Below are 13,054 nucleotides of genomic sequence, written 5' to 3' on the forward strand. Positions count from 1 at the left end.
TTTCAGGTTGAATGTGATCATGTAGTTAAATCTACCTTAGTGGTTGAGTGAGGTCAGAGGACCCCATGAAAACACAGGAAGGCAACATTCTCAGTTTTAAGCAAGATTTCCATTAAAATTGCCCTTCAGAGAAGCAGACAGATGTTGCCTTGCAGTGCTCCAGTGATTAAGACTGAGTAACACAGTTTTGTTCACCTTTGCTCAAATTTAGGGCAAAATACATTTTGGGAGATCATTGCTGAAACCAAAGGAGCCACTTGTTTATGATTTCCTCTTTACGACGGAGGTTCCTTACAAGCAGGCGTCAGGACTGTCTATTGAACTTCCTCTGGGTGGCCTTTTACTTTCTTTTTTTTTCTTTGCTTTTATTCTCTCACATCTTCAATAACTTTGTTTTATATTGGGGGGGGAGCCCCAAAATATTTATGAAAAGCTGCTTCTGTGTACACATTTATTTGGTTTTGAATTAACTGTACATGATAGTATTTTATTTTTCCTTATCAAAAAATCACTCTGTATTTTCTTATTAATGGCAGATTCCTGTCTTACAAGTACTTGGGAAACTGGTATTGTACTTCTTCACAAGGAAGCAGGGAGAGATTGGTGCCTTTCTGGTGGTGGTTTGTTGTTTTTTTTAAACTGTGAGGGGGGAAAAAAGCAGCCATCTACCAAAAGTATTTTTCACAGGTTCTTCAAAACCTGGAAAGACCATCCTTTTCTGTAGAGCAGCCCCATGGCAAACTGGGATAAAGGGGCTGTATCTTCATAATTGATAGTAAATGTGAAATGTGTTAGGCTCTACAGCTGAAAGGAGGAACCCTTGGATCTGATAATGACCTTTGTAACCTTACTTCACTTCTGCTGTGTCCTAATTCATGACACCTGTATTGCAGACTTGTTCAGAATATTTTAGGTTAGCACCAAGTTTTTGTTTTGAGTTGTTTTGGTTTTTTTAACATGCAGATTTTAATGCAGGAAGGGCTATGCAATGCAGAGAGAACAGTTTTCTGAGCTCTTTGTGCTTGTTGCCTAACAGGGTGGTGATGTTTCTGTAGTATATTTATATATTTTTGTATATTATATATATTTTGTGGGATATAAATGTTGGGACAGTTGGCCAGCAACTGATGTTACAAATGATGAGTGCAAGTGTTTGAATTTAAGGTAGCTGGATTTAGAAGAGAACAGCTGAATAGAGAAAAAGGCTCTAACTTTCTTACTAGAAACAATCGGCACTCGTTTCACCTTCACCCCCCCAATAGAAAACAGATTGTACCAAATAAGTTCTCAAAGCTCGGCCTCCACTATCTGAGCTTTACGTGTGCTCCCCACCTGAGCGGGACGCAGAGGTCGCAGGATTACCTGACCCTGGACACCGGGCAGCTGGTGCCCGTACTGCCGCAGAGTCGCTGCCGCACTCGCAGGGAGGGTGGGCAGGGCCGCGCTCGCTGTACGTATGTACTCCCACCCATGTGCTTCCTGCAGGCTCTTCAGTGTGGAGGCTGTTTCTCTTTTTTTGGGTGTATGCCTTGCTGCAGGGCTCTGATCCAGAAGGGATAGCCCTGGTTGCTGTTGCCATGTTAATAATAATAATAATAATTGGTTTAGACTGCCAATTTAAAGGGTAAGCAAATAAACATCTGCTGGGATCAATACATAGAGCTAGGTTGCTGCAGCATCCACGAGCTGCCTGGTTTGTTGACACACATGCTTTAGTTCATGCCACCTCTCTCTGCTTTTCTCTCCTTCCCCTCCATTCTGGCATCGGCGCACGTTCTATTTTTAAACCGTGCTGTGCTCTGTATTGCGGCATTTCTCTTCCTGAATTATTTATCAGTGTTTGGAGCTGAATGGAGTGTGCTACACTTTTTCCACCGCTCATTACTGCCCACGTGTCTGTCTTGAGCCATTGACAGATTTGGTTCATGTCAAATCACGCTAGCCTCAGCTAAGAGAGGGGCTGGAGGGGATGAGGGGGCTTGGTCGCAGCCTGTGCCAGTGCAGGATTATTCACATCTCTGTGTGTTTGATATGCTCTTTGCTGGGGCAGACAGGGAGGGGATGGTTGCCATGATAACACATCCTCAGCTGAGCCAGATTTGAATGGAAGGTCCCTTTTTAAAAAAGAAAATAAAAATTCTTTTCTACTGCCTGGAGACTGGCTTCAGCCTAGAAAGAAGATACCTCTATGCACGTGTGTGTGCTCGCACGTGCAGAGGAGAAAACAGCATCAGAGACTGTGGGCATGGCTGAGGTTGACTCAGAGCTCCTTGGGGGGGGATGTATAATTTTCACTTAATGGAAAATGGTAATTTCTGTTACATTCAAAACTCAACTCTGTTCCGCCCTGCCACATCCAGTGCAGGCACCCTTATCCATCAGAGATGGCAGCACAACCTTTAAAAGGAGTGGGTGGGCAAGATGTTTCATCTCTGAAGGATTTTTCCAGCTACTCACTAAACTTAATTTGCCCTTCTTCCTTGAATGTCTCTCAGCATTTATATTTTCTCCTGCTATCCCTTTCTTTATTTTTCCCCTCTTCTCCTGGCTTTTGCCTTTCTTTTGTCCCTCTGAGCTGATGGATCTAGCTACTCTGCATCCCTGTTGCTTCTGGACTTTCTTCCTATTGGAGCTGGGGAGACTGCTGTCCTTTCAGTCAGACGGGAGGTGGGAGAGGTCTGGCTGGAGGAAAGAGCAGCCCGGTGGCTTTCCTGCTAGGGGAGGTGTCAGGGAGGGTAGAGGTGGCAGTTCTGCCTGCCTCCCTTCCCTTGCAGAGTCAGTCCAGAAACGTCTGCAACTAGAAAATTCACTCAATGCCATGTTCAGCTCCCACACTGGGAATGTCTTGCTGGCATGGAGCAAGTGTGTACTTTCCTGTGTGCTGACTCATTAGTGACATGAGGTTTTCTATGCCTTTGTGTCTTTGGCACAAAGTGGGGGGAGGGCTGAAGGGGGGTAGAATATGGAGGCTGAGGCGGTCCCAGTAACATTCGAGCAAGAGACTGGGCAGTGTGTGTTTTTTTTGAATGCCAAAGTGCAGTAGATGCAGCTTGCTATTGAGCACTGTGGCTTTGAGCAGCCAACCAGCGCGATGTTCTGCAGTGCCCTGTGAAAACACAGCTGTGATTACTGCTAAGCTAAATGCTTTAGTCCAATGAAACCCAAAACTAGGGCAGTGTGCTTTTTTTTTCTTTTTCTGCTAGGCTCCGAAGTGACGTACTAATCCTGCCTTACGATATAATTTCCAAATTATTCTCTCTTAGGCTAAATAAGCTTCTTTGAGGGTTCTTGTATCATTTCTTTTAGTTTCAGGAGCCCCACCCCTGTCCTCACACTGGTTTTGGGTCTGGGGTGTGTAAGTGTAGCAGGTGCCTTTATTTTGTGTGTGTTCATGCAGCACTTGGAGTGATGCTGATTCCCAGCAGCAGGGTGAGCTGAGGACAGGGTGGGCCAGAGCTTGACTCTTGGATCTTACTTCTTTGGGCATAAGCCAGATTTGTGTCTCTTCTGGTAGTAGAAGTCATTCGGACAGAAGTCTTGATGGCCTGGGTTTCTCTGTCCTCCTCAGAATGCTGTCTTCCTCATGACTCTCTGACTTGTGACTTCTGAGAGTGAAGTCTCCACTGTACAGGTACTTTTTTTCTTCAATTCCCTTGTTCCTTTATTATGGCCTCTTCTGAGGAGATCTCGGGCCTGATACAAAAACCATGCTGGTTATAGGACTTACGTGGAGAGATCTTTCAGGTGGTCATAGTCTCTATGAGGAATCCTGGCTGTTCTCCCTCTCTCCTATTTGTGTGCTCCATGGAAAAGGATGAGTAAGACCAAAACATCCTTTCTTCAGCCCCAGCTGTGGGGATTCTGCTGGTCTCCTGCCTTCAGCTTTTCCACGGGTGACTGCTTCGGTTCTGGATGTTCATGGAGCTGTTTTTGCAGGACGTGGTAGAGTAGGTAGTTTGCATCCTTCCCACTTCTTGACTCCAAACACAAAGAAGTCTTTCTGCTGCATCCATACTCCTGCAAAACAAACCAAAACAAGCCTGTGGCCTGGAGGACTTAGGAGGGATCTTTGGCTTGCTATGTTTGGTGGTTATTACAGTGTCTGCCTAAGAGTGTGCCCTGTCCAAGCTGATCCCTTAGCTCAGATGCTTGGTATATACCAGACAGTACCCTGAAGTTGAGTCACTTGAAGCAGCCAGCTCTCCACATCTCTTCTGCAGTCTGCATGTTCATAATGTCCTTGGAAGTATATGCTGTCTAGAGAGTGTGTTTCTACCTATGCACTTTAGTAATTAATGACAGCTTGCAGCCTGCTGCTGGATGCAATGAGCAAGGTCAGTTCTAATCTAAAAACAGTTCATGATACAGTTCTCCAGCTGCTTGAGGATTGCTTTCTCCCTCGTCCCCATGGTGCTGTGGTGGCTGAGGCTGGCAGAAGTGAAAGCACTGGTGTTTGACATGCCTGCAATGAGGAGTCTGTCCCAGGCTCTTTGGTATTTTTTTCCCCTTTGCTAAGGGGAGAGGGAGTTTTCTGGTCTGGGTGGATAAATGAATGTGTTTTAAGTCCATTGGAAATGCCCTTCTCCCTTTCCAGCTGCTGTAGGTGTCTGATGGAGGCTGCCTGGTACGTGTCTGTCACACGGGGGAGCCCAGTCCCTGGGCTGATGGTGGGGGTTTGCACCAGTGCCATCCCACGAGTTTGGTGTCATGAGTCTTGACTTTTTTTTTTTCCCCTTCTGATGGAATTATATCCACTACCTAATTGACATGTCTTCTCTCAAGAGAAGCTGGGCTGGGCAAATTAGAGCCTAGGCTCATTTGATACATGTCTGCCAGAGAGGGATGAAACATGTCTTGTTGCTTTTTTTCTTTGTTTGCTCTGCAATATTACTTGCTATGTTAGGCACAGGCAGGTTTCCTGCAAGCTGGGAGCACAGACAATACCTAGAGCTGCTGCATCTTTTCTGTGCCCCGCTTCCACTGACCTAGTTTCATTGTGTGCATGCATGCACACACACACACACACACACACACATGCAGTACCTCAGCAAATGGCTCTCAGGTGTGAAAGGCAGGAGCCTTCTCTGTAGGGCTTTGTCCAGGCTGCTGGTGGGGCTGACTTGCTCTTCCTTCTCCTCCTCCCACCCAGAATTTACTGTCTCCCCATCTAAGGAGAAAGATGCAGCTTAGGAAATCCTCTCACATACATTTGCTTCATGAAGATGAAATGCTGCCGACTCATAGTGATCATGGGCAGTGGTTTTTGAAAGAGCTGGACAAGCCTGCAGAAGGCTGCATCTGTGCTGTCTAGCGCAGGTGCTCATGTCCTAGGGCTGGAAGGCTTTCTCACTCAGAAATCTGTCCTTGCTGAGCCATCTGCCAGTCATCTAAGTGCTAGAGATCAGGTTTGCAGGCTCAGGTGATGAAGCTTTTCTTTCTGTTTTAATGTCGATGTTAAGAACTGACAGCGGGGTTTCAACAGAGGGTCCTAAAATGATTGTATGTTCTTGTTTGCTTAACATGCTTTGTCAGCTGGGTGTTTCTGAAAACAGGAAGACCTGGCAGAAGGGAAGAACAGGATCCAAAGTTCCCTCTTTTTATAGTACTAATCTTGTCACTGCGGGGCTATGGAGTAGAGAGTGCCAGCAACTGTCCTTAATGATCCCGAGTTGAAGTGCAGCAGACCACAGATGTTCCTTAGCAAAATAAAGCTCTGTTAGTTTTACTAGGTTCTGTGGAGATTTTAAGGCTCTGTCTCTGGAGCAAGGATCCTTGGCTTGGGCAAGGCATGCAGGAGCACTGCTCCTGGGCTTGAACTCCTCTGTCGCTTTCTGTTTGTTCTTCATTTACAAAGTAGCTGCCAGAGCTGCTTCAGGGCTCAGAACTCCAGGTCTGAAACTCCAGGGGCCTGCCTGGGTGCTAGGTGACAGGAATAAACAAACACAAAAAGGGGGGAAAACCCTGATGCTGAGTTGTTAACCTAATCTGCCTGAATTTTGCAGTTTTGCTGGGTTCAGCTGCCACTGGGAGTCACTCTGAGCACATGGTTTCTGCCAGGGGACGTGAATGTCCAGACTGACTTCCTGCTGAGCAGTCCATGGAGCTGTTGCAAACGCAGTCACTTGCTACCTCTTGGGGCTCACTGCGCCGCAGACTGAGAAACTGTCGTAGCGGAGCCCGGGAGCTCGGCTGCAGGCCCTCATCCTACAAGCCTGCACTGCTCAGACAGTAGTGACTGTTTCTCAAAGAGCTTGGGAGATCATGGTTCAGTTTCCTTGGACAGGCACCTTCATTTTAAAAGTTCTTTGCGGAATTGGGAGGAAAGAACTTGAAGTGGCCACAAATAGGAGGCATAAAAGGAACTTTAATCCTTTGGATCTGTCTTCCTTGCACCTTCTAGTGGGGAAATCTCATATAACATCCATGGAGCTTTTGCCCCAGCCAGTGTGGGGGTCGATTAATTGTGGCCCTATACTTGAAAATACTGGTATAGCATTGTAAGTGACTTTCATCTTACTACCCGCTGTCTGTCTTGCCCCTCTGTCATTCCTTTATTTCTGGTTCTCTAGCCATGGGACCCCCCCCCTCTTCAAATGTCAGCCTTGCTGTGGGCAGAAGCAAGGAGCTGTTGACTGTAGCCAGGATCACAGCAGTTTCAGCAGGAAGAGGTGGACAGCTGGCCAGGAACATTCACCTGCTTTCTGCATGGGTATGGCAGGCTTGATTCAGAAGGCTTTGAAGTGGATTAAGACAGAAGGTCATGCATACATTTAAACTTAAGTCCTTTGCAGAGCAGGGCTGCTTTACAAACTTGAACCTCAGTTTGTCATGGAACTGAAATGTACGAGCTTTCTGTTGTTTGTTTCCTTGTTTTTTAAAAGCTTTGTTGGACTGTTTCTTTGGCTGTAGCAGGGGATCATTTAGAAGAAGCTGCATTAACTTAGCAAAAGCAGTAAAGACAAGTCCCAAAGAGGCTTTAGCAGCACAGCATTACACTATTTGGAATGGATGCTGTCAGTTAAAGCTGTGCATCTCAACCTTTTTGCAACAGTCTCACTTCAGTCTCTCCATCTCCCTGAGCCTAAGGCCGATCCTGCCTTCTCATCTTCATCTTTTTTCTCATCAAAGCTTTTGTCTTTAGACAGCTGCCCTGTGAGCCCTGCTGCCCCTTGCTCTGCTGCCAGTTCCAGCACTGCCAGAGCTCAGCCTGAGCAAGGAGCCTCCTCGAGACCAGCTGCTGACTGAGCTGATTGTGTTTGAAGTCAGCACTGGCCCCGCAAGAGTGCCCTCTCTTCAGCTCTGGCCGCACCTTGCCCAGGATGGGCTCCTGCCCGGCAAGAGCCATTGACGCAGAAGAATGACGCCTGCCTGCTGTTGACCCGTGTTTAGAGCTGTGGTCAGAAGATCTCTGTAATCCAGCAAGAAGCAACTTTGGAGCCTGGCAAGGGACAGGATGTGCTTGTGATCCATCACGGAGTCTGCCTGTGCACGACGGTCAGCAAGGCTGCCTTGTGCGCTTGAGAGTAAGCTTTAGAATATGGAGAGGAGACTTGATCACAGCCTGTGTGCCTGTGGAGTCACCAGGTCTGGGATGGAAAACCTCTTTCTAGGGAAAATTTAAGCAAGTGAGAGGTTTAAAACCTCTCTAGGGCCATTTGCATTTCTTGTTTCCTGTCTCTATTTAATCACTAATAAAGGAGCAAGAAAAAAATAACTGAATTGAAATGAAACCATTAACAAACTGACCCCTTGGAAATGTTATGGCAACAATGATAGGAGTGAAGCAAGGCTGCCTGTAACCTACCTCGGCATGTGTAGGGTGTTCTGCGAAGTGTAGTCCATGCACTTGAATTCTTCTGGAAGATGCTGATATTTACTGTGGTATCTCTTCTTTGCTCCTGCACTTACACTTGTGTTGCTCCAGTGCCTGGCAGGGGAAGGATGCTGTGTCTTTAAAGCCTTCTCAGGGCTGTGCGGAGGCAGTTCCATTGAAGTATTTGAATGAGAGCAGGAGGGGGGTGTGCATGTGGCTATTGGCAGAGCTCTCTATGACATCCCTCCGAACAGCTGGGCTCTGCTTTGCTTCAGAGCTGCTTGTCAGAGCAATTAGCTTGCTGTAGCAGCAGCGAAGATCGCTAGCATTTTATCCAGGGTTTAGAGCTGGCGGGGGCTTCTAAGAAGCAATATTATCTTGGCAAAATTCCTCTTGAACTGGTTGTGGCAATGAAGTCTCCCTTGAAATCAGGAAACAGATGACCTGCTGAGAGTGCAAAACCACCACGGTGAGTTATTTTTAGAATAAGTCTTCAATTATTTTGGGCTTGAGAAAGATTGACCAGAGACTTTTCTTTTCCTCTCCCCGTACCCTCACCATGCAAAATACAGTATAGGTATAAATGCAAGCGAGTGTTTCAGGGATGGGGACCTGACATCATCCATCTCTGGTAAGTAAGTGACAGGATTTCTGCTGCTTAATGGGGTTAATTTAAAATGGTGCTGTACTAAAATGAATATGTGGCTCTGTGATACCATTCAAGACTTGAGAGTGTGAGATGAGCTTTCTCCTTCCTCTTTTTGTGATGGTGGGGATACACCTACAGGAGCCAGGGGAATCCCCGATAAGCATACTGTACTCTTCCATGTCATTAAGGAGTTCCCTGTGACAGTCTCATGGGTTCTCCTTGTGTCTTAGCTTGGTGTTTATGCTTCTTGTTCCTGGGTAGTTTCTGTTCATTTTGCAGACAAAATACTCCCTGCTCTTCTGCTGGGTTATACATTAAAGGATTTACTTGTTTGTAGCTGGCCAATTGATGAGAAATGTTGACTAGTTAATTGGCTATGTGCCATATGATGTTTTCAGGTTCGCTTAAGCAGTTTGGTGTTCTGTAGGACTATATTTGTGTCCACATATATATTAACCTCATTTTTTAATTACTTTAAACCTGTGTCCACATATATATTAACCTCATTTTTTAATTACTTTAAACCTACACTGAATTGGGTTTGGTTTTAGTGGAATCAGGAGTTTGGCTTGCCTTTACCGCCTCACACATGTTCAACATCCAGCCTTGCCTTAAAAACAAGATACTGGAAATGATGCTCCCTTCATTTGAGATTTAATGCTAGGAGCTGGTTTTCTTGGGCCTGAGGTATTAGCCAGTGTCTGTACTGCAGGATCTTTTCTCAGGTGCGTTGGACCTATTTTCTTTCCCTTCATGTCTTTAAAATGCTTATTTAAACTGGAAGCATCACCTGTGGCTTGAGGATCTGCAAACAGCAGCAACAGCTGCTGCTGTGGATGGTGAAGGCTGAGTTTGTCTTGCTGAAGGCTGTGGGAAGGGGAATACCTTACCCACCCTTCAGACTCTCCCTTCACTGTCAAGTCCAACTTTTGCAGCTGGCAGCCAAAAGATGGAGTTGATTTTTTTTTCTTTTAAGCATCACTCCCCAATTTGTTCAATGATCAAATAAATTTCTGGATCCCACCTGAAAAACAGCCACAGTGTCTTGTATTTGCTCTGTACCACTTGGCTACTTAGTGTGTCAAGTGACTCAGTATCCTCTGCCAGCATGGTGAGAAGCAGGAGCATCAGCCTTGAAAACAGAAAGGGGATACAGATAGCAGCCCTACTCTTTGCCTCCCTCCCAAGGAGGTTTGCCGGGAGCTGGATGGAATGCCTTGGGCCAGCAGGAGGATAAGAGCTATTTTAATGTCATGCATTTTTCCTGAGCCTGGTTGCCACCTCCGTATCTGCAGGTGTCTTGTACCCAATGTGGTATTTCATTGTGGGTGGGTTCAGGTGGAAGGAATTTTCTCCTTGGGGGTTTCTGAAAGAACTGGAACATGTATCAGTAGGAACTGTGCCAGGGTTTTCCTCTGAGCCATGGAAGGGTTAACAGGAATTCCTGTTCAATGCTGTCCTGTTACATCTTGACACTGTAGAAAGTAGGTGGATAATTCCTTGCTAGCTTTTCAGGAAACCCCTGTGGTGGACAGCCCTCATTAATTGTTGCTGGGAAACTGCTTTGACGTCACAGGGAGCAGTTCCCTGGTCTTCACATGAATACAGGAATAGCTCGTGATGGGGAAAGGAAAACTGGTGTGGAATGGAGAAGGGAGCTCTCTGATGGGGAGATTCTCATCTCAGATTTAGCTTTTCTTTTTCCCATCATTCTGCCTAGGGACCCTCAGAAGAACTGTCCACAAAAATTTACAGCATTGTTTGGACTGAACTTAAGCCCTTCTCAAGAACTGTTCATACTGATGGCTTCTGTGATACTTTCACTTTTTAACTGTTGGCTGGGTGTTTGTTTTTTCTCCGCCACATTTTTGTAAGCAAGGGGTGAGAGGGTTCTCGCTTGGCTTCACTGCAGTTCCCAAAATAAAAGGAAAAGAGAACAGCAGCATCACTGTTTTGGCTTGTTTGTTTTTAACATCAAACAAATAATACTCCCTTAGACTAACAGAGGGGAGAGCAGAAGGACTGAAGATGGCTGCTATTGCTGTGAACTTACAGGCTAAGAGTACTTTTAAGGCTGAGACTGTTTAAACCCACTTCCTTCAGTATCATTTGAACTTTCTTTGCAAACCCTCCTGTGGTGTTTGTGCAATAGGTTCCTTTCTTCCAGTGTTGTCCTATCAACCTGTCAGCTTCTGGGAGGCATGTAGAGCTGTGGGCATCTAATAACTATGGCAGGAATTCTCTGTGTCTCCTTTTCCATGCCTGCAAAATAGGTGTAAACAAAGTTTACCCATCCAGTTCAAAGTGCTTAAGAGATTTCTATACCCAGAATTGCTGTAGAGCAGCAAAGAATGTACCGGGTTGCTGATTGACTCTGGTGTTTCCAGCTAGGGCACTAGAGTGCTTGAAATGCAAGTAAACTGTCTTGCAAAGAGCTGGTATCAAGGTGCATCAGTGGTGAGACGGATGAGGCAACACTGTCAATAGTGAGCAGGCACTGCAAACAGAACTCTGTTCTCCTTTTATTGTCAGGTCACTTGAACATAAAAGCTATTCCAGTGCATGGTGCCATAACAGTCAATAATGGATGCATTATTTTAAACTGATTTCTAATGATTTGTCATGGTTGCTCACTTGCATTTTCATGTGATACCTCCTTCCACACACCATTTTCTCCTCTCAATGCATATAAAAAGGAAACATGCATCAACAGTCGGGGTGGGGAGGAGGCTTTCAGTGGGATCTGGGGATCTTTACAGCCTCTGACTTTGGTGCTGAACTGAATTATCTTCCCCAGGAGATCTCCAGCATGCCAGAATCCAATGATTGCCTTCTTTCTGTGTCGTCAACTTTTTGCAGCAGAAATGAGATGGGAGTTCTGATCTTGCATAGCATATAGGCTGCTTTGGGAGTAAAACGAAAGGACCTGAATATGCATGCAATCAAGCTGGATTCTCTGAACACATCGGTCAACTCTACATTGAAGTTTCCTGTCAGGCATATGGCAACTCTTCCTGCTGCTACTACACCCCACCAGCAGTTTTCATGTATAGGGAAAAGACCCAGCACACTCTTCCTTTGTCATTTTACTGTTTTCCTTTGGTTGTGAGCCCTTGAGTCCCTCAGCTGACTCAGCGATGGCAGCTGACTGGATGGTGCAGTGGACATTGCCACCTTTGTATTACTGACAAATGAACAGAATCCGTGTTGCTTCGCTTATGTGTCATTTGTCCCCTCTGTGTTGATTCATGGGGCAAGGATGTTTCCGAGCATTACACATGGGGGTGGCAGGACATGCTGGGTATGCTGGGATACCCTCTTAACTGTGTAGTAGGGAATCCGTCCTTGGTTTGATACTTGGTTTGATACATTCTGAAGGATCAGGACTCTGTTATGAATGGAAGTTACCTCCTTTGCTACTGAAATTCAGCCACCTCTGACATGAAAGCTAGCAAAGCTACTGTACCCTGGGCTGCATCCAGAGCGGTGTGGGCAGGAGGTTGAGGGAGGGGATTCTCCCGCTCTGCTCTGCTCTGGTGAGACCCCTCCCTGCAGTGCTGGGCCCAGCTCTGGGGACACCGACATCAGAAGGACATGGACCTGCTCGAGCGGGCCCAGAGGAGGCCATGAAGATGCTCGGGAGGCTGGAGCACCCCCTTGTGAGGACAGGCTGAGAGAGTTGGGGGGGTTCAGCTGGAGAAGAGAAGGCTCTGGGGAGACCTTAGAGTGGCCTCCCAGGACTGAAAGGGGCTACAGGAAAGGGGGGAGGGACTCTTGATCAGGGGGATAGGAATAGGACGAGGGGTGATGGCTTTAAACTGAAAAAGGGGAGATTTAGATTAGACGTAAGGAAGAAATTCTTTAATATGAGGGTGGTGAGGCCCTGGCACAGGTTGCCCAGAGAAGCTGTGGCTGCCCCCTCCCTAGAAGGGTTCAAGGCCAGGTTGGACGGGACTTTGGGCAACCTGGGCTAGTGGAAGGTGTCCCGGCCCGTGGAAGGTGTCCCTGCCCTTGGCAGGGGGATGGAACTAGATGATCTTTAAGGTCCCTTCCAACCCAAACCATTCTGTGATTCTATGAATTCAAGTTGCACAAAAAGAACAGTGTGGCCTTTGGGGCAAGAAGCAAAGACCTATTTTGAGGGGAAACATCTGGAATCTGGAGGGGGAAAGAAATTCATTTTTCTGCTTTGGATTTTTCTATCCTGAGATAAGTGCAAAGGGTTCTGTCGTGAGCTTGTCCTTCCACAAGAGGCTGGATCTCAACACAACAGTTACCAGATTAAAAATTGCAGAATCCCCTGCAGAGTACATGGAGGCATTGGGTAGGTGGCTGGACACATTCATGTTTCAGACATGGTTCAACAGCATCTTCTGTTTCCTTCCCTCACAGGGAAGAATGAACACCTCTTCCACTCCTACAAGGACTTCTGCCTTCTGCCCAGGGCACTGTGTTGCTTACCTTACAAGATCTGATGAAGTTTCTGTCTTACGCCCAGACATCACATCCTGTATGAGGGCCTTGTTCTTGTGTTAATGATGAAATGAAAAGCAACCATGACTTGAGTTGAAGTGGCATTTTCCTGATTGTTT

At 46.4% G+C, this 13,054-nt stretch overlaps 1 protein-coding gene across 21 annotated transcripts in view; it reads left to right on the top strand.

The window, feature by feature from the left end:
- R3HDM2 (R3H domain containing 2) overlaps positions 1-13,054 on the top strand; it is a 49,928-nt gene that overhangs the window by 3,287 nt on the left and 33,587 nt on the right. For 17 of the 21 annotated variants that reach the window (XM_074807584.1, XM_074807564.1, XM_074807569.1 and 14 more), the window contains one exon: positions 8,386-8,444. The exons of 1 other annotated variant lie outside the window; for it this stretch is intronic. The gene's annotated coding sequence lies outside the window, so the exon portion shown is untranslated. Of the gene's footprint in view, positions 1-3,541; positions 8,283-8,385; positions 8,445-13,054 lie in introns of those variants that run through there. 3 more of the 21 variants (XM_074807579.1, XM_074807581.1, XM_074807580.1) reach the window with 3 other exon arrangements.

Source organism: Strix aluco, chromosome 27 (assembly GCF_031877795.1).
Source record: "Strix aluco isolate bStrAlu1 chromosome 27, bStrAlu1.hap1, whole genome shotgun sequence".
NCBI classification, from domain to species: domain Eukaryota; kingdom Metazoa; phylum Chordata; class Aves; order Strigiformes; family Strigidae; genus Strix; species Strix aluco.